At 39.8% G+C, this 21,058-nt stretch overlaps 1 protein-coding gene across 8 annotated transcripts in view; it reads right to left on the bottom strand.

The window, feature by feature from the left end:
• The window catches only part of LOC1275256 (kinesin-like protein unc-104), a 46,974-nt gene that overhangs the window by 20,453 nt on the left and 5,463 nt on the right, over positions 1–21,058 (bottom strand). For 2 of the 8 annotated variants that reach the window (XM_061653115.1, XM_061653117.1), the window contains exon 1: positions 5,169–5,557. The exons of 2 other annotated variants lie outside the window; for them this stretch is intronic. The gene's annotated coding sequence lies outside the window, so the exon portion shown is untranslated. Of the gene's footprint in view, positions 1–5,168; positions 5,558–6,890; positions 7,029–21,058 lie in introns of those variants that run through there. 4 more of the 8 variants (XM_061653119.1, XM_061653120.1, XM_061653122.1 and 1 more) reach the window with 3 other exon arrangements.

Genomic DNA, 21,058 nt, shown 5'->3' with positions numbered 1-21,058 from the left:
GAGAGTTTGATTAGCCAGATCCTGGGTGCGTGTTCGCTACGTTAAGCTACTTAGCAAACAAACCGGACGACTAAGTGCACAAACACATACACAGCGACACGACGGTGCAAAGTGATTCCAAGGACAATAAATAGCGCCACAAAAATGAAGCAACATGAAGAAAATGCTTCCAGCATGGAATAGGAAATAATGTCCGTTTTTAATGCCATTAAAACAGAACCCTAACAATTTGACGACATCTAAAGCATTTGGGGTTTTTTTACACGAATTTAATCCATTGTTAGGTCCTTGATATTTTTGCTACCGCGATTCTGAAAAAGTGAGCTTTTTTCTCCACATTATACACTACATCCATCATACTGCAGCGAGCAAATACTTTGAACCACTTGTAGGTAGTACAAGGACATTAGCTGTCATGCAAAAATGTGTTTGAATGTTTCTCCCTTTTTTTCGTTGTTCAGTTGAGTGCTAACGCAAAGCACAAGCCATTCATTACACGCAAATGCTGGCGCCAGAAGTCTGCCAGCGACAGCACTACTCCGTATGGTTTGTTTTTCTTTTTACGCGATTTAATCGCAAAGGGATGGCAAGAAGTGGGTAGGGAGATGTAAAACCATAGGCTATCCTTCTCGCAGGAAGGAAACATGGAAACTTCTACAAGTAGCCATGGTGCGGTCATTTGAAATGGCCTTAAATGGGAAATGGCCTTTGCCCTGAACCATGTCAGTTTTCGTGTTTTTTGTGGGGTTTATAGTTAAGAGCATTTAGGCTCAGTGTATAAGGCTGTTTTGAAAGATATTCCGTAAAGGTAAATAACAAAAATGTTATATTAAACAATAAACAGATAAATTAACAACCCCGTACCCTTAACATAACAAACTATTTATACTATTATGACTAACACGTCCAGAACAATTCAGTGCAGTCATTTGGGAGTCAGTAGAAATGTAACTTTGTCAAAATGCATAATCATTTTCTCTCATTACCTGTTACCTGACCTGCTGACCTTATAATCATTTGTGTTACAGATCTTTACCGTCGGCAAAACACAAAGTTAAACCGACAACACCTTCTACAATGGTGTGGTATTATGCCCACTGGCTACACATGCGATCCTTTAAACCTGTTTGCCCTAATGCAGACAAAATCGAACGTACTATTAGAACCGAATGGATATGGATTTTTTATTGGATGAAAACCAAGCCGTTCGTAGTGTGTTTGCGAATGCACAATAGTATTAGTAGAACATCCATCCATCCCTATCACCAACCCCCAGATGGAGCACCTTCCATCGTGTTCCAGCTACCCCGAAACATTCACAAAGCAAATTGGATGAATCACGTAGCATAGTATCCATCCATCCAGTCGCGACTTCTGGGCGACTTTTCACATCGGTGAACTGCTTGCTACCTTCGCACCTTCGTACAAATACACCCGCTCGACGGCAACCTGGAGCCATTCCAGGGAGCCAACTCTCTGGCAAGTCCAATAGCGTGACTCATGCGTTGTGGGTACGGTGTACAGTTTCTTCCAAACAAGGATCCGGTTTGCTCTACCATATTTTGCTTTTGTACGTTGTAGTTTTATATAGTACAGTAAACTGAATTGGTTTTACCGAAACGAACCCAAGACTAGACACAAATGATAGCAAATATTACCCTTGGCAGAAACATTGGGCAAAGAAAGCGGTTCTCCCCAGACAGCGAACCTGTGCGCAAACGACTCTACCACTACTCAATATCGTTCGTCCATTTGCTGACGATGGATTTTTGCCAGTGCGTATTATATTTCAGTGCAAGGATGAAGCTACCATTACTAGTGTGGCGTTGTGCTCCGTTCGCCTTACTATGTTTGCCTTTGTAATGGTCGTACGGTGATTGTGGGCGAACGGTTTTTGCAGACATCAATATTAATGGCGATGTTGTTATGTTATTCTTGACATTTATTTTACGTGATCCAATATGACCGATAAGTGTACAAACACACATCACAGTATGGCTAATGTAGACTGTGTAAAAAAAAGTAAAGTATAGAGCTGTTTTTTAGATTTCCGCGACAGTACAACAAGCTGTATTATAAGTGGATGCCTTTATTTTTAAATACAATAAACAGTATATGTTCAAAAAGATTACAAAACAAGACATTTTTATATGTCAATGTCATACATAATTCAAATATTATGTTCATTCTACGGTGAAACGGTCCGAATGAGTATCCAACCCGTCCAACTTACGGGGATCTTTCGCATCTTTCGAATATTTCAATTATTCCTCAACCAATATGTACAAATTCCATATTTTCCTTTTCTTAGTATCACATTTTAGTTGAATTTTCATATACATATCAACAAATTACCTTATTATTTATTATTTTATTATTTTAAGTTATATGTTATATGTTTGACCTCTTTTTAAGTGAAATATTTCATTAATTTGTTTTGTCAAACTGTTTTTGATGCGTTAACGAATTTTTTTTTTAGATAAAGGAATATGCAACATGAGGTACATAGATGCGAATTAAGCTTAAGACAGGTGCATCATACAGTCAAGCCATTGCATTTGAATTATATTCCTTGAGCAGTTTGTTTGTGCTATTTCATCATATCATCACCCCATGCAGTCCAATCTAATTCCGTATGATTCCACTAACGGGTCACGGGTCGTCAACCTCTGATTCTTTGCTATTGATTGTCTGTTTCCGAACGAAAATAATTCTTCACATGCATAAAGCCCCCATACCTCTTCGACGAAGGGTGGAATCGTTCGTTCGTGCTCTATGCTAAGTGCAGTTTCTAACTACTTCACCAACACTACTATTAGACGGCAGGGACATTTTTCAAGGTAACTTACTGCCGCAGGCCACACGCTCACATCGTCACACGCACACAGAGCAAGCTGTGTGGACAGGCGGGCGCCTTTTCTTGCCCGAAACGGATCCATTAGTGAGGGCATCAGCTGCAGTACGGAAATATGGTGCCATGCAAATTGCATCTCATCCTCTTTTGCTTGTGGAATACCGCTAGACACATACAGGTAATACTGTACGTTCTGTTCTACTTCCTCGTACCAGGCCACTGGGCTGGCCCGCAGCAAAACGGATGACTCATCCTGGTGTGCTCCATTTTCCTACTCATTTATTTATTCTTATTATTAGCTCGTGTCGATTCAAAAGCACGACATGCACACAAGAGTGGAGGTAGAACACATTCGTACACTGTTGTGTTGTTCTCTTTGTGTACCGCGGAGCCAGAAAAGAGCAATACCTTCCCTCGCATATGGGTGTGTTGGTCAGGAAAATCGATATCAAAGCCTTCCTTTTTTCCCACCTTCCCGCTGGTACTTGCGGCAAAAGATTATCCCACACTAGATTTTTCAGCCTTTTTGTGCACGTGAGAATGTATGCATCGTGTGGCTGTGTGGGTAACTTTGTTTCCTTCTCCAGCAGGAACGTTTGTCTATCCCGCAACAAATAACGTCTCGCTCTTTCTTCTGTTTGGGGGTTGTTTTTTCCCTCAATCGATATAGGAGGAGCACTCACTCTCTTCCACATCGCAAGCGGTGAGGCCCACTCACTGTGCATTGGTAAGGGAACAAATGATCTACCATTTTGGGGTCGTGGGCCCACAGTGGTGCCTCCACTGCTATAATGCATACAGCGGGAGTGTTTTGTGTACGGAAATTTGCCTGATACTGATTGAGAGGATAATGCAGATAATCAGCGCTCTGGTTCGTGACAGATCACGTACCAGATGGGGCTTGGCAGTCCAAATGGCTAAGGAACTACTACTACTACGGCCTGACCTCGAGTGTTCGCTGCCGTCGGACAACAAACGAACGCGTCCACAAGGATGCTTCAAGGATGAAGTGATTCTGTAGTTGTCTCAAGTACCATGCCAACCAGATGTACCATATTGTGAGTTGGATAATACTTAATAATTCACATAAATACCTGATATTTAGCTGATGTACTGGAAGAAGATATTTGTAGTACACAAACGTGCAACGAACCAAGATTCGATTTTTGAACTAATTTTGTTTATACAAATAAGTACAAAAAGTAAAAGCAAAACACAAATAAATATGGACCAACTAAACAAAAACTATAAATTTGTGACAGACTTAAGCATTATACAACTTCTTTTTTCTTCACAAAGCTTCCAAAGTCGCACAGCGATGACGACAATGTTAAAAATCCGTTCCGATATTTCACTCACAGCTATTCTCTTTCTCTCACTGTAACGTATTCACTCACACCAGCCAATGCTCAGGAGCGCTATCACTCTTTTCGCTGTCGGAAAACGCAAAAATATCCTTAGTTTTCCTCGCGTGGAAATCACGAGTGAGCACACACTTTTCTCTTTCAGCTCATAGCCGTGCTTTTGCTTCTAACGTATATTTCCATTCCGGGAGAGCGAGAGCTAGACATGGGAGAGACATGGCTAGAGAGCAAAACTACCGAGAGATGGATGGAAAATCTTTGAATGGAAAATTGCACTTGGAAATTCACAAAATGGCGCTGCAGAATTTTATTTTTACCCTACTTTTTTCACCGTTTTTGTGGTGTTTTCCACCATTGAGCAAGCTTCAGTTAACACGTGCACAGTAGTATATTATCATTTTAGCAACAGAACAAATGGAAAAACTAATGTTATTGATACACTTCATATGATATCCATATCTAGTAACTTTTATAATAATCCTTTTTAAATATAAATTCTGATTGAAACTGTCATCTTTTCAATGCACCATATGCACAATTAACCTTTTCACACATACTTATTCACCCACCACTCAGCTATATACACGCACGCCCCATCCCCTCCACGAATGCTATCAGCGGACATGACCTTTAACAAGTATTCGCTTGTCTGCATGCGTCGTAGTCGATAATTAAGATGATTTTGCATACTATTAACAGCCACTGGCACGATGCAAGCAGTTTTTGATTTTATTCATACACAGAAACACACATAGTAATGTAGCCAAACCTTTATAAGCCATTTTCACTTCTAAACCATGAATAATCAATGGCTGGCATATTCTTACACCACCCCTTTCAACGACAGGGAGAGGGCTAGGAGATGGATGGACGAAGAAATGACCTCGAACGAAAGAAACGAATAATCAACCCTCTTTTACCATTTGTGACGCAGAATGTGTAACACTTACAGAGGAGATGAAAATTTGGCCAACTTTTTGGCCGATGTGGAAAAAGTGCCTTGCTCTAAAGCACTGTTCTAAGTGGCCAATTGTGTTGTTGTTGTTGTTGTTGTTGGAGGTATGATGTTAACACATGCACGCGTACACGGATACACACACACGCACAGACACACACACACACACACACACTCGGCGGTACACGTGTGCCGTCGTGGGCAGGGTGAAATACGCTAGTCCACTAGGTGTCGAGTGCTGCCAGTGCTGGTTTGCCGTTGGAATTGATTTTTCTGTAATGCTATACTGTGCGCCCGCACACGGTTTTTAGGGGTGGGTTTTGCGTTCCGTTCCGTTTTCAATCCATGCTGGAAGAAGGCTAGTTTGGAACTGAATCGCTTTTTCCCAAATGAGGAGAGTACTCGCGTAGGAGAGTACACGATAATAATTCGCTCATCAGAAAGACATCCAGTAGTCTCTCAGCTTTTTCACGGAATCGCTCAATATCCTTTGAATGTTGCTGCCCCGTGAGCAAAGCAGAGACTTATCATACCGTCGTGTGTGGTGGTATTTTTCAGCTGAGCGAACACTTGGACACGGTTTTAATGCTCACACAAGAGCCACACTTTTGGTGCAAATTGAGAAGGGAATGGGCGCGAGTTTGTGTCTAAGGGACATGCGCAGTACCGTCCAATGGCGCCTTGTGTGATACTTTATTGTTATCGATTCCAATGCACAACACATCTCAACGGTGAAACATAAAGCGCGAGAGCGAGAGCAAAAAACAGACAATCAAAAGGACTCTGCCATTGCAGGGAAGAAGGAGAGAAAATGGGAAAAATTATGACGGAAAACACCGACATTCCAACATTGTGGCAGAAAAGTGAGCAACCCTTGTGAGCAAATGTTCCCTCCGTGCTTTTGTTTCGGCACCCAAAAGCCACCGAATCAGCTTGCATTATAAAGCAGGAAACAACCCAACAGGATAGGAGGGAAAAGCAAAAAAGCAAAAACAAAACGAACATAGCATGAATTGCAAAGCTGGGTCCTGGAAAAACGTCACGCTGCCAAATGTGTATGCAAAGCGATCAACTGATGAACGGTTTGAACTCAACGTCCATACCCTATGCCCCGGACCATCGGACCTCCCTGCGTTGCTTCTATCGAGAAAGTGCGCGCGCAAGCCTTAATAGTGAGTGGGGAAAGGCTTCATTCCCTACTGCTGGGACTATGGTTTCGCTAGCCGCACCATGCACCATGTATTCCCTTTTCTGTTGGCGAAATATTTTGCGGAAACACTGATTGACAGGATCCGTCGCGAGTCACGGCACTCTAGGCACGGGTGGGAGGCTAAGGGAACAGCACGTAGTGGGACGTGTGGTGAAACTCTTGAAAAAGCGGCCGTTTGCGGTTGTTTTGAAACACGAATGAGAAAACTTTCGGTCGAATAGGACACATCATCGACAGCAACGTGATGGCGCGTTGGCATTAGTGGCGGCAGTGATGGTAACTGGTATGCATGTGGGGTTTAAAAATAAAATTCAAACGAATGGAAACGCAAAGCAATATAGTTTCTGACGGGTTGTGCGAACAGATGCATTTTGCTTGAAGTACAGTACATTGTTTTGCAACGCAAACGTTTGGTGTAAACGTTGCGTGCACTGGCACAAGAAGAGCATACATAAAGTAATAAGTATATGTAATAGTTTAAGAAAACGTAGCATACAATCTACTTACACATTAGCTAAGAGTTCTACATAACATCTTATGGTCCGAATTTACAATTCAAAAAATGATAAATACTGATGTCTCTGCGCTATGAATATGTGTCACGGTGTTTGTTGTCAGCTACCTCCGAATCGACTGGATAATTTTCTAAAATCATTTACAAACATATTAAAATAAAAAATACGCCTTTGTAAAATAAACTAACTAATAACCATGTAATGAAACTAAAACTAAAAATATGGTAGAGGTACAATACAGTATACTTTTAAGAGATATTTAATTGAAGTTTGAAATGAAGAGTTCAACATTTAAGAGTTCAGAGTAATAATACCGCGACACTGTTTTGGTTTTGATCTGTAACAGTTAAATGGGACACATCATTTAAATCTAAGAGAATGACTGAGCAGAGAAGACGATTATTGCCAACACTTAAAAGAAGGTAAAGTTTAATAATAAAAAAAGACAAAAAATGTGTAAACGATCCTCTCTCGTTAGCACACTCTCCCTGATTGCTCAGTATCATTTAAGAATACTAATCTGGTTCTATTTTAAGGCATAGTTATTATTTTAAGCACAACGTGCTGTCAATCCATCTGCAAAGTGTTTAGCACATACTTATAATTGTAGAAGTTATTGTTAAAATTTGCAGAATAAAACAACCAGATAGAAAGTTCATAACCCATGCCAAAACCAGGTAGTGCCAACATATCAACACAATTCGAGGGCAGCATCTATAGCTTTTTTTAATGGTATAACTGAGTGTGAAGTGTAAAAACGTTCACTGGATCTTTTGGAACTGAATAAATGGAAAAGTTTTTCTTTTTTTTACTAGAGAAATCGATCGTACGTTAGCACATGTGCTAAGATACAAGGCTTAACGTTCTTTACTTACGAAGGAGGAACAGAAAACTATTACGTGATGCGTACACTCCAGAGTATAATCAAATATCCTTACTGTGGCAACCTTCAACGCTACAGTTAAAAGCAAAACAATTCTCATCGAGCTCTCATGCCAAGATGCAATAAACTAAACATGTGTCTTCAGCCTACAAGACAAAACGGTCCAACTATGCTGAACAGACGCAACAAATTTCAAAAGAAAGACGTTGCGGGATGTTGCTGGACCCTTCGAAGGTTACCGGCCAGCGCGAAAACAAAACGTAATGGTCTCTAGATAGTCATTAGCGCGGTGGAGAAAGAAAAGATCGAGATGAAAACTCTGGAAATGGTCTAGAGGAATGTGTGTCGGAGGAATATGCCATTTCTGGTGATAGTCCTTTGTCGCCCTCAAAACCTTGATGGGTGTTAGCAGCAAATAACATCAACAAAAAAGGTCACCACCATGCAGTCGAGATGAAAGGTTTGTGATCTGTGGCGTATAATCAATGTGTGGGATTAAAAAAAGGACACCAAAATTCGTATTTGAGATGAAATAGTCAACCTTTAGATGATCGGAAGAGGAAAAGGTAAGCCACGCACGTTTTGACATATTTGACAATTTTAAGTATCGTTTTCTTCTGGCGTCTTGGAAGTTACCAGAAACTTCGGAAACAACTGGAAAGAGTAATTGAAAGAGTGAAACATAAGTTAACTTTACTTTGCTATGCAGTCTAAAATAACAAACGTCTGACAACGACCTAACGAGGGCAATGTGAGCACACAAATATAAGGCACCTTCCAACGCGGTACTTTCGCCTCTTGATAACGCCTCTTTAAGCTGCTCTATGAAACTCTCCCCCATATTTGATGGGACCAAACACCAACACCACTCGTTACGCTGTCTGCAAGAGTTTATAGAGTGTGTAGGTAGATGTGATGAATCACATTCATCAGGAGTGACTATCCTTGCGTACCAACCGACCTGATACTGAACAGAGACAAAACAATCTTCCCGTAAATGTAGCAAGCACCGCAGCGAGTTTGCGTCAGGATCTGCACACGCATACGCCAAAAGGACACAAAGCGAAGTGTGGCTATGTGGCAGCTTCTATTTTTAGTTGACATCGTTTGCCAAGGAGCACCCTTTCCTGCACGCCATTTCTTAGCGCTTCGTACGCGGGGTCATGTCTGGGAATTTGCAGCAAGAAGAATATTGTTCAAGAAATAGGATTCATTTATCTTGCCAATTGCAACAGCACACTTTTGCTTCAATATGTTGGTGTGTGTGTGTATAGTTGGAAACAAGGGTTATCTTTTAAAAACACATAGTAATCGATATCTACTTCACAACCAAATAATAATGATCTGCCTGTACATATTTTCAATAAAGCAGGTTGATTTATCTAAATCATACAAAATGATAAAAAACAGCATCACACACATTATTCAACAGCATCGAGCAGAATGGTTTGCGCGTGTGGCAAAAGCCCGAAGCATAACGACCAGTTTCGATGAGTATAAAACTGCGTCACCACAGCTGACGTAACGAATGGATATCGATTTTTGCCATCATTTTCATCCGACTTCCTACCCTTCACCAACCTGCATCATTAAACGCACTTGCATTTTATCGCAAAAAGTTTGTATTTCGTAGCAAGCAAAGGAGATTTACTCCTTCCGTGTGGGAAGGGATGAGATGGAACTCAAGCAAAGATTATCAGGTGCAGGAATACACAAACATCCAAAAGCTCGACGGAATGTTAGGAGCAAATTCTTCACAACACGTGCCATACTCTTTCCATAGGGAAAATGAACAGCATCCGGAAGATTCCACAAAATGTCCGTTTGAACGTAAAATCTATTAATTTTCAGTTTACTCGGAGATGAGCCTTGTTCCTGTTGCGGTCAATTATATTTCCAAAGCTTCCTTTGTGGGTACGTATATGTAGGCACAGGTAAAACCCGCCTTCTATTTGCATTCAGTAATGATTGCCTATTACCACGCCGAATAATTTGACATATGATAGAAGTCATCAAGAAAACGTCCCTGGGGAATACTGTATCATTCAAAGCATGGGTTAGCGCGTAAATGACCTCGGAACCTGTAAGTGAAACGATTCTGCATTTTAGATTATTCCATGCTAAGGAAGACTAAGGCCGCGGGGCCATGGGGATTCTCAAAACTCATTTTCTCAAGCACTCATGAGTGCTTTTGAGAAATCCTCGTTCTCAGCGTTTGTCGAATCGGAACAAAATCGGTTTTGAGAATCTTTGAGAAAGTTGACGATGCAGCGATCGGCTAACTGAAATATGAGCAATTGTGCTATTTGTTTTTCGGTAATCACTTTGGAAAATGTATTCAATGGTTATAATTGAAAAAAAAAAATAAAAAAATGCGATCAAAAATATATTTTCTATTTAAAGCTCCAAATAAAGCATGAGTGGCAATATCAGTTTCTCAAAGTGAGAAAAACTGACGAAGGCCACGGTCTCGCGTCTGAGAACAAGATTTGAGTGCTTGAGAAACTTAAATGAGTGTTTGAGAATGATTTCTCAGCTTGAGAACGCCCCATGGCCCCGCGGCCTAACATTCTTCTTATTTAGCGCAACAGACGTATTCGGTCAAGGTTTACCATAGCCGCTAATGGAGTTTACTCGCAGATAATTGAGTGTGTAGAGGGGCTTGGTTTGCACACATGCACAACTCCAATTTACTTCACACGTATTTTTAAACACTTATCTAATGGAAACGAAATATTTCCTTTTAAATTTCTATTTCTTAAAATAGATAAACATTCATTTGCTGTCCAATTTCAATCAGCTGTTTAATTTTGATATAAAAAATACTTCTGCTAAATAATCGTAATTTAAAACAAAAGTAAAGTATAATAGTTTATTTAACGGCTAAACAGGAATCTCCAGCAACTTTAAACTACTATAAAACGTTTTTTTATGTCGTTATAGAATAAAACACTGGGCGACTCCATTATTGATATAATGTAAATCAAAACGTGTCCAACAACAAAATGAATATAGAAAAGAGAGTATGACAAACAAGAGTTATAAACATATATGAAAATAATATTGACATGTCTAACATTACATTAAGACATAATATAAGCTTCATCACTTCATTTCTTTCATGTTAGTTCTTTTAATCGCCCAAACACTGAACGAATCAAGCGAAATTTAAGATCCTCCGCACATTTTACCAATGGTCATTGCCAAAATAATACCATTTGGAGTTACGATAGCATTTTTTATGCCTTAACAGGAACAGTTAGCACTGATTTTTTAAAAAAATAATTCAACTGTTATATTTCCATCCATTCCGTTTTTTACGTAAAAACTAAGAAAACTAAGAATCCTTCTTAGAAGGATTTCTGACATTTCATTTTTATCAATCAATTGAAACTTATGACATTTTGGAGACGTTTATAAAACTTACTTTCTAAATTTATGTCATTATGGACATTGAAACTAGATAGCAACACAATAATTAAGTACCGACATTTACCATGTTGCAATAATGATGTAATTTTGTATTTTTGAAGACCTTTTTGTTAAAACTACATACTAAATTTTAAGCTTAACATTAGTTATAGTTTTCTCATACAGTTTTCTTTACTTCATCAACTATAATAAACAGCACATTCTCATCATGAGTTACAATACATTGAAACAGCTCGTGTCGTCCATCGATCGACATAGGTCAGCTATTTTCACCACAATCGATGCATCGTCACACCAAACACTAAAAACGGAAGCTTTCAAAATATTGACCACACAGAAACACACAACTACGCTTCCGTCTACCTTCTGAATGAACGATCAGCAAAGAAGAGACTACTAATGATGTGCGATTCAATACAACAACATCCACCTTACCATATAATGGAAAATCGAACGCTGCTCCAACCGACATTGTCTGATAATAGAATGAAACGTAAGGAGGAAGTCAGACCAGTCGTGACAGATAACTAAAATTTATGGGTTTCAATTTGCGCCAAAACGGAGTAATGTTCGCTTTCTCGGCCGTGGCTATTTTCGTGCGGCTCACGTTAGTAAGTTCGCATTTTATTTCCTGCCACTTGAGCCACATCATGTCACAAATTCAAAATGATTTCCTCTTGCTTTGCTTCGCGCTATATTTCAAGGATAATGTGTAGTGCTATTTCTTTTGTTCTTTCTTTAGAAGACAATTTTAGCACACAAGGAGCGACTGACGAACGTGTAAATGATAAACAACACATGAATCCGCTATAAGCTCGAACTAACCATGAGTTAGATGAAAAAAATCCAGTGTCAGTTCGGACCTGAGGTTAGTCAATTGAACATATTTGTGTGATATAACTGAAGTAGATATTAAATAATAAAAAAACTTGATGTGATATTTTCTGTGAAACACTACGATAAACTTGTATCCAATATGGTAGTCTTTTCGCTGTCATCTAAATGATCCGATTACCTGCACAATAGATGTAACATAGCCTTACATACAAAGCTGCGTTCGTTTCCATTGTGCGTGGGTATGATGATGACGCTGGGCGAAGGAAAATCACCGCGTAGTCCAACGTAGGAGGATTTTACTGGACGTACACACAGACACTGGTGGTTTCTTCGCCAATTGTTTCATATCTTTCCTAGCGAAGCATCGCGCCAAGGTGTGGCGAATGCCACGCAAGTGAACTACCCTTCATCCATCCACCAGACACCTTCGTTACACTGTTTGGCTGGACACGCTTGAGGACGGATTTTCATCTGGCAAATTGCGTAAGTTCATCCAGTGCGCTCTAGAGATATTGTTCTTTTGCCTTTTTTTTCATACCTTCAACCGCTGTGCGAAATCCGATCCCGCAAAGGATAGTATATTTGCCGGTTCTTCTTTGCCATTCCGTACCCATCCGACTGGGATTTACGCAGGAGCCAGAGTCGTATAGCTAGAGCTTACAGCAGTTTGCCACCAGCAAACCGTCGTGCATTGGTAACACGAGATTCTTGAGTGTTGCGCGTGCACACCACGGCATCTACGACACGCCACCGGTTCTGTGCCAAAGAGCAGTGGGCTGTACATTTTAATTAAAATTGAATTATTTATTTCAATTCCAATCGCTGACGCCAACACCCGAGCCGAGCCGAGTACAATACCGTATGCCCGTGAGGCTGGCAAATAATCGTGTATATTGATAATGGCAGTAAACGGATTACCGCATTATTCCGATACATTTTAGGTATCCTGTCAATTACGGTTTATTGCAATCGCGCTATACCTCTCTAGCGAACGAATGAATAGGGAGTTAACTTTGCTAGAATTGGAGTGTTAATGCTACTCAGCAGTTTGTGTGTATTTTATTTACAAATCTACACGACATATTTTGTTTAGCACTTAAACTTTCTGGTGTGTTGAAAATAAAAAATAGAAAATTAATTAAACATATTGAACCACATTATTCAGATGATTTTGTTTGTCCAAAAGCTCTTTTTTTATAGATTCATTTTTTGCTATGCGATCACCATAGAATTATCGTTTGCATACTTTCAAAAATCGTTGGCCATTGTGAAATCCCACAACTGCATTAGCTCACTTTAAAGTTGTATCCATTTTCAGCTCACAAGATTGATGATAATTTGATTGAAACAGGCACAGTTCCAATTACCTACGCTAATTGCCTGCCAACGCACAAAACAGAAGTGTCATTCTATTTTGGTCATTCATTTCACACAAATGCCTCATTGCAAACAACGGTAAAAATAACCGCTTCAAATTAGTTTTTTGTCGAGCTTTTCTACTATTCGGCAAAGTGTTCTCTTGATGATAGAGAAGGATTCGACCTGTTTCGTTGTAAAAAAAAACACACACACACCTTATACTGTTTGGGATTGGGCCCGCCGAAATAAAACACCATTCTAAGGAAGTGTTTCAAGCCGACACCCCCATTTAAAGATTAAATTCAAATATTTCATGCTCAGTTCACTAACCTGTGAGTACCCCGGGAGAGTTCCCCAGGATCTTTCCATGTTGTCTGTGCGTAAAAAACGGTACAAACCGTCACCAACGACCATTCTCCCTTGATGGCACTGAAATGTCTACCCACACGGTGTGGCTCGTAGGCTTTCACAAATGAGCCTACACCACAAGCACGACCATCATTTTTCCCGCTCCATAATGTCCCACTTCGAGAAGGTGGTGCACCGTTTGGGGTCCAACTGCTGCTTTCAGTAGCGGAACAAGCTGCTTCCACCATTGAACAGGTCTTCTTGTGAATAAAATATAATCTTTATTTATACACCTTTTCACCTCATGCCTGTGACGGGCAGCGGGTATAATGGAAAGGGCAAGCGAATGACTCAGAACTGAAGGTTACACCGGTAGAAATAGGCTGAAGAAAGTAAGCGCTGCGTGTAAATATTGTAGCAGGTAATATTGTCCCCATCATCTTGGGCGGGTACTACCCCGCGCAAAGGGTACGCCCGCGGGAGCACCTTCAGAATGATCTTCCCCTACAGCAAATTGAAACCTTAAACTCCGAAGCTCACCTCGGGCGGCATATTACGACTTCACGAATCTGGCGTGTCGTTAATTTAGGTGTAATATGAAGATGTTTAAACATAAGCTTTTTTTTGTTGGTGCTTCAAACCATTATACCCTCATCGGCTTACGCTCCTGCCCTCGAGGGGAGGTAACTTGATTAGTCGGCGCGTCTATTTATTTTCCACCGTGAAGATAATGTCCGCATTCCTCTCACGTTCCTCGCTCACTTAATTGGGGGCCATGAAAATATGCAGCGAAATGTGGCCATCCTTTGCAGTCAGCAGTAGCGCCCCAGCCGTAACCTTCGTATCGGTCACATTTATGATTTGCAACCATCCGTACCGTGGAGAAGGTAGCTTCATTAATCATCGTGCCGTTTACTGTGCATTTTTCTTGAAGCATTAGTGTAATTTATGGGTGGTAAACATACGAAAAACTTTGACGTGAGGATGAGCTTGCGATCACGATACAATCAAGCTAAACGAAATCATGTAAACGAAGCTGCTGCTGCTGCTGCTGTTGTCGTTCGAAATGGGTGTCACGAGTAAAAGACCTCATGATATAGCCAATAACCCGAGAGGATACTTTCTCTGTCCCTGTTACTCTGCAACATCGGTTAATGGTTGAAAGCGGCTCAAGGTTAACGAGCAATTTTCTAAGATGGTTCATTCCTCCTTTTTAGGCTTTTGAGACGTGTGTTTTTATTTAAGAAGCGATACAGCGAACGTAGTAAACTTCCCCATATCTTGTGCTAGACGGTGCTGTGCTAGATTTGAGCTTCAGACGGTAAAGCTCTAAAAAGATGAGATCTTTTTAACAATATGCAAGTCTCTGCAGGCTGAATATTTTAGTACAGGATATTTAATGACTTCATATTCATAGGATATTTATTTATTACTTTTCATTTTCATTGCTTGTTTCCAGAAATACGGAATCATCTTACAAATTTATTTAAAATAAGCACCTTTTATAAAAACTTTGAAACATTTATATCGCTAAAATGAAATCTAGTTAATGGTTCTCAGCACGATGGGACGAACGATCGAAATCCGTTTGTCGCTCACGGTTTTGCGTTGCCGTAGTTCCAGTCAAATATATTTTTCTTTAAGAATGCACACAGCTCTGCCCTCATTGGAACTAAATCCAATAGCTGCAGCCCCAAAACCAAACACACAAAAAGCTTTCAAGCATTTTCTTTTCACCTGGTGTAGAAATGACTACCTTCATGGAAGTTGGATTAGATTGACGGCAAGAAATTTATGAGAAAATATGTTTTTTATTAATAATTATTCTAAATCGAGATTGTTGATTGCTAAAAATACAAAACATGGCTAAACATGATATACTGTAAGGTTTACATGACAATCATTCTCACCTACAAACCAATTTGCTAGAAATTCGCTGCTCAGAACCTCTCGGATTTCTCACCAAACAAATCGGAACGAACATTGACGTGTGTTGTTGTTTGTACTGTTTATAGAGGCTTTGGCTCCAACGGAGTTTTTTCGCCTCTATACGTTGTCGTGTAGCAAAGTAAATTTACCTCTTGAGCTCTCTGTTATAAAAACCATTAAAAATCCAGTACGATAAACATCTCGTCAACTATGATGAGGGGAAATGAATTTCGCGGCGAACGAATTTTTGTAATTCGTTCCAACGTACTGAGGACCAATGCCTATCTTACAAACAGCAATATAAAATTTACCGAAATAATTTTGGTATTTGTCGGTTACCATCAACAGGCTAATTAAGGAGCACAAGTACAAATTATTTATTTATTTTTCAAATAATTAAAATGAATGCTATAATACTCGTGGGTGCTAGGTATTATAGCAGAGATGTCTGATAATTTGCACATATATTTCTAAATGCTTAGCCTTCCATTAGCATAGTGAATGGTCAAATAGCAATTTCAAAAAAAATAGTCCTCGAACAATGCATCTAACTCTTTATTGAACATGAATGGAAAACACATGTTCTGACGCTTTCAAACGGAAATACTATTTTTTAAGACAAACACGAGAAAAAAAATGAACTGCACTTTAAAGCTTACAATTTCCAATATCTCAATTTTAGCAGTGGTATGACCTATTTTGATTTTAAAAAACTGTTAATGCAAGGTAAACACATACGAAACATCTAAATGTCTAAATATTAAGATATATTAAAGTAAGTGACGGTATCAGCATAAACAAATTGTTAATCAATGAGGCTCTCACTCTCACACGTTTTTTGTAAAGGTGTTTACAGTGTTAATGCAATCCAATTTTTGTTAACCCAATAGAAACATAGGAAGCTTAGAAGCTTACGGCCCGCGTTACTATTTTATGCAGCATTTTGCCACGTGTGGTCCAATGAGTTTGACATCGCTGCCTTATAGCATTACTTTTATTTGCTTATTATTGTTTTGAATTATTTTTGTAGAAAATTCAACCAACTAGGAATTTAAAAAAATAAATAGTTAAGAGTATGGAACCACAGCTTTTAATCAAAATGATTACTGCGTGCTTGTCGCTTGGATGCTGATACCGTTCTAACGCGACGGGATCGGCTCCTATCGAATCGGCATGGGTGCGAGGCTGTTGCAGTGATGTCGCACCTGTATTTGTGTTCCACGCATATAACTATATATAAGCAACAATTTTTTTATTAGAATTAACAACCTACGCGGTTGAAGAGGCTTATTTGGATATGGATCTTATTGTTGCGGAGGGTTTAGCTTCTAATGCGACGCAACCTACGTTAGGTCTTGAAGCATTCGGTGCGTCCATCATTCGAACAACAAAATTGATTTTATTTGATCATTTCAATTTATTTTTCATCAAAAAAAAATCCAAACCAATGACGAAGAACGACTGATTCTACCAATTTAGCGAAATGCATGATCGAACGGCGTGAAGAATGAAGGTTCCGACCAAACAAATAACTAATATTAAAGGAATCTTTAACCAATTTGACAAATGAGAGAGTGAGGTTTTTCTATATATTTTTAGAGTTCCTGTCGCTGACAGAGAGTGCATTAAGCAGTCTTTAATTGATATTTTATTACCACTATTGATAACATGGTAAAGTAAATTAGTAAACAACAAGTGGATCGTAGAAGAATAATTAGAAACTAGTACAGTTACTAACCAACATAACATAGCGGAAAAGAATATATTTAATTATCACGTATAATGAGGAAATTGTTGATAACAATCAACGGTACATTCAATCAATTACCACAATACTAACGGATAGAGGGCAGCAAAATCGTTTATGGATAAAACAGGCGGAATCGATCAGATCGAACAAAGTGAGAATAATATTATACCTACTTTGAGACCGAAGATCGGCCATAACAAAAAAAAAGAATTTGTACACGACCACGTTAGACCGAAGAAAAAGAAGCAATGATCGTCGTGCCGAATAAGAAACTCGAATGTTATACAAGGATGCTAACGAAACGCCCTATTTCGCGCGCAATCAAGTTCTAGTGACGTTAGGATTTTTTAACCTTCATTGTAATTAAGTGTTAAATCAACAAAATAATAAATAATAAAGATTGAAAAAAAGCCAGTTGCAGTATGGCAACAAAAATTATAGGACTTAAAGAATTAGTAGCATGGCTGCTATAACGAGATTAAAAATCAGTGATCCACTAACACAAGTAGAGGCGCTAAGTAGTCACACAAATGTAGGGATTTCTGAAGTGTCGAGCGGGTACAGTACTTAGCAAAATAAAGTACTCAAAACATACAATTTTATTTTCGTTCCATTTTCGAGGAAAAATTGGTCCAAATCTCCCTGTCAAAATAAAGTGCCCACCTTAAGTAGTAGGATCAACTAGAAGGATCAGGAGGCAGTGTATTAGTTGACGGCGACAATCTCGAGGTGGTAGAAGAGTTCTACTATCTTGGAACGGTCGTTACTTCGGACAACGACATCAGCAGCCAAATCCGGAAACGCATTGTGCAGAGGAATCGTGCATACTATGAGCTTCACCGACTGCTGAGATCAAGAAGACTTCGAAACAGCATGAAATGTGAGATATATCGCACATTAATTCTCCCGGTGGTCCTCTATGGACACGAGTCCTGGACCATCCGAGCGGAGGATGCAAACGCTCTGGGCGTGTTTTAGCGACGCGTCATCCGGACCATCTTTGGCGGTGTATTCGTCCATGAAGTTTGGAGGAGAACGATGAACCACGAGCTTGTACGGTGAAGTGAGGTGAGCTGTACGACGAACCGAGCATCCTGACGATGACGAAGACTCACAGGATACGATGGTTGAGGCATGTTTTTTTATAGAGAGCCGATTGGCCTCATTCACGAGGCATCTTATGAGGATGCTGGACTGATGCCCCACCAAAAGAGAAGGAGAGAGTCCTAAAGTGGTTGTATGAGGGATTCTAATCCAAAGAAGGAAACTTTACTTGGGAGTTTGCGTAGCGCTTAATCTGCCCCTGATAAAAAAGGGATATTTTGACCATCGAGGCTAGTTCTCTAATATTCTAGAAACTCTAGAAGAGTTTCTCAAAATGATGTTTAAATAATGGTATTAAAATATCCATTTTTTTTTTGTTTGGCTTGCTCCAGCTTCAATTAATACTTTAAGTTAAGTTCCAAAGTAATGCGAAATAATGTGATATCATTAAATTTTGTACGTACGGAGAAGCATGGACAGAAACAGATAAAGCTACCAGGGATTTTCGATTAAACATTCAAACATTAGTAGCTTTACGAGCGATCAACTCATAAACAACATTGTACATTATTCACAGTATAAAAAAAACTACTTATTCATCCCAAATCAATTGTATTGACCTAATCAATACATGCCCAATTTTTTACTAGTTTGGCTAGTATCCTGTTTTTGTAAACAAAAACCCAAATTATACACTTGATTAACCAGAACAAACTACAGTTTCGAAACACAAAAAGTTCTTTTGAAATCAAATACCCACCCGTGTACGGTTCGTTACGATTTCGGTAGCATTGTGGGGTTTATACAGCCCGCAGCCCTTCATATCCTAACTTTGGTTGTATTAATTTGACAATCCTCACCTTTTTCCAACCGGAACAGAGGAACCCCTTGCTCAGCTTCACCAGTACAGACTGAGTTTGCAGCACATATATAGACCGAAAGGTAACCTTTATTCCAGCGCATTGAAGAAATAAAACCTCCACAACGTGACTTCACACGACCCGCCTGTACAAACAATTTCATTCCCAGAAGGCGGAAAATTCGATTTCCGATCAACATCTGCTGGCTGTATTCTTTTATTTGTCTTATTGCACCAAACCTCACCTTCCAACAAAGGGCAAATACTACAAATGTAAGGGCCGCATTCGCGAATTTCATCGCTGTAAGGTATATGGTTACATTTTTTATGTTCCACAATCGAAAACATTGGCCCTTGTCTCCTGTGCCTCTCAATATTCTCATGCCACAAAAAAACTAGAAAGTTAGCAGTATTGTTTCCTTCGCAGAAATCAAACTGCCGATCGGTTGGAAAAATCTGATAAAACTTTTCCCTGCTGGTATTCCCCAACGGTTTCCGTTTCGAAGGCACCGGCAAAGCCCATCGGTGAGGCACCGTCCAGTATGATATCAGTTATACTGCCTTCTTCCGGACCACCGTACAAAGCCAAACACGCCAGTAGCAGGCATGTTCCGGAAATCCACTCGCAAGTAGAAACGCCAAAACTACGGTGTAACAAAATAACAAGATATGTTTAGTGAATTTCTAGCAAAGCGAGTATCCCACGGAAGTTTACATTACATTTCCCTGCGGCACACAAAGCATAGCCCTGGTGCCACAAAGGCGCATCTGCTCACGTGCTCTTGGGGTCGCGTTTTCTAACGGGCTTCAGGTTCATGGACGAGGACATGAAAAAAAGACAGCGTAAAATAAAAACCTCTACCGTCGTTCTATGACACCGCACAGCTTTGCAGGTGAACCAACCATGGTCAATGGTAATATAAGTAAAGAGGCAAGGTATATCTAGTCAAAAGAAAAACAAAAATGTTGGGAAAATCAACACACGCGCAACTGCGCCGCCTTCGGGGTATAAGCACAAGAAAGACGACCACACACATAACTGAACGTGCAAAAAGAAGCATACTTGTTTTTGCCACACTGCCACTGCCCCGTGAGGCGCATTTTTGTGGTGATATCTTTTGCTCGAAGCGAAAAATATAACACACACAAATTGTCCTTGGAAGAAAACGGGATCTTTTCTAGAGAACTGCAGCAAGACGAGACGAGCTTGCCGGGAAACATTATTCATTTTCCACCGTACGAAGGCACGCGATGTGTCCCTTGCGAGCGGAATAGCAAGCTTCCGTTGATGGCTTTGTGTAGTATGAGAGAGGAAAGAGAGAGCTAGAGAGAGTGAGAGAAAGAAAGAAAGAGCGACAGAGGAAGAGACAAAAGGGAGGGAACACCCATTTGCTTCGTACAACTTGAATTCATCTCCCAAAGGATCTGTCACGATCTGTGGCAAGAGATGTGAAAATATCGTACCGTACGTTTCAAGTGTGTTTCTTCTGTACCTACGGTTGACTGTATTACGCGCATGGTTCTTATAAGTGGACGATTCATATCGGAAGTAGTTCGTGAGCATTTTAAACGCAAACTTGAACTCATATTCAACGTAAAGTATTGGATTGTACAATTATTAGGTTGAGTCACATATAGAAAAATAAGTTCAAAAATCTTCATCGACAAACAACTCAACCCTCACGACGTGTTGCTTGACTTTTATTCGCATAGTACGGC

This window comes from Anopheles gambiae, chromosome 3, assembly GCF_943734735.2.
Source record: "Anopheles gambiae chromosome 3, idAnoGambNW_F1_1, whole genome shotgun sequence".
Lineage (NCBI taxonomy): Eukaryota > Metazoa > Arthropoda > Insecta > Diptera > Culicidae > Anopheles > Anopheles gambiae.
Note: the sequence above shows the minus strand (reverse complement) of the source record. Positions and strands in the feature narration are given on the sequence as shown.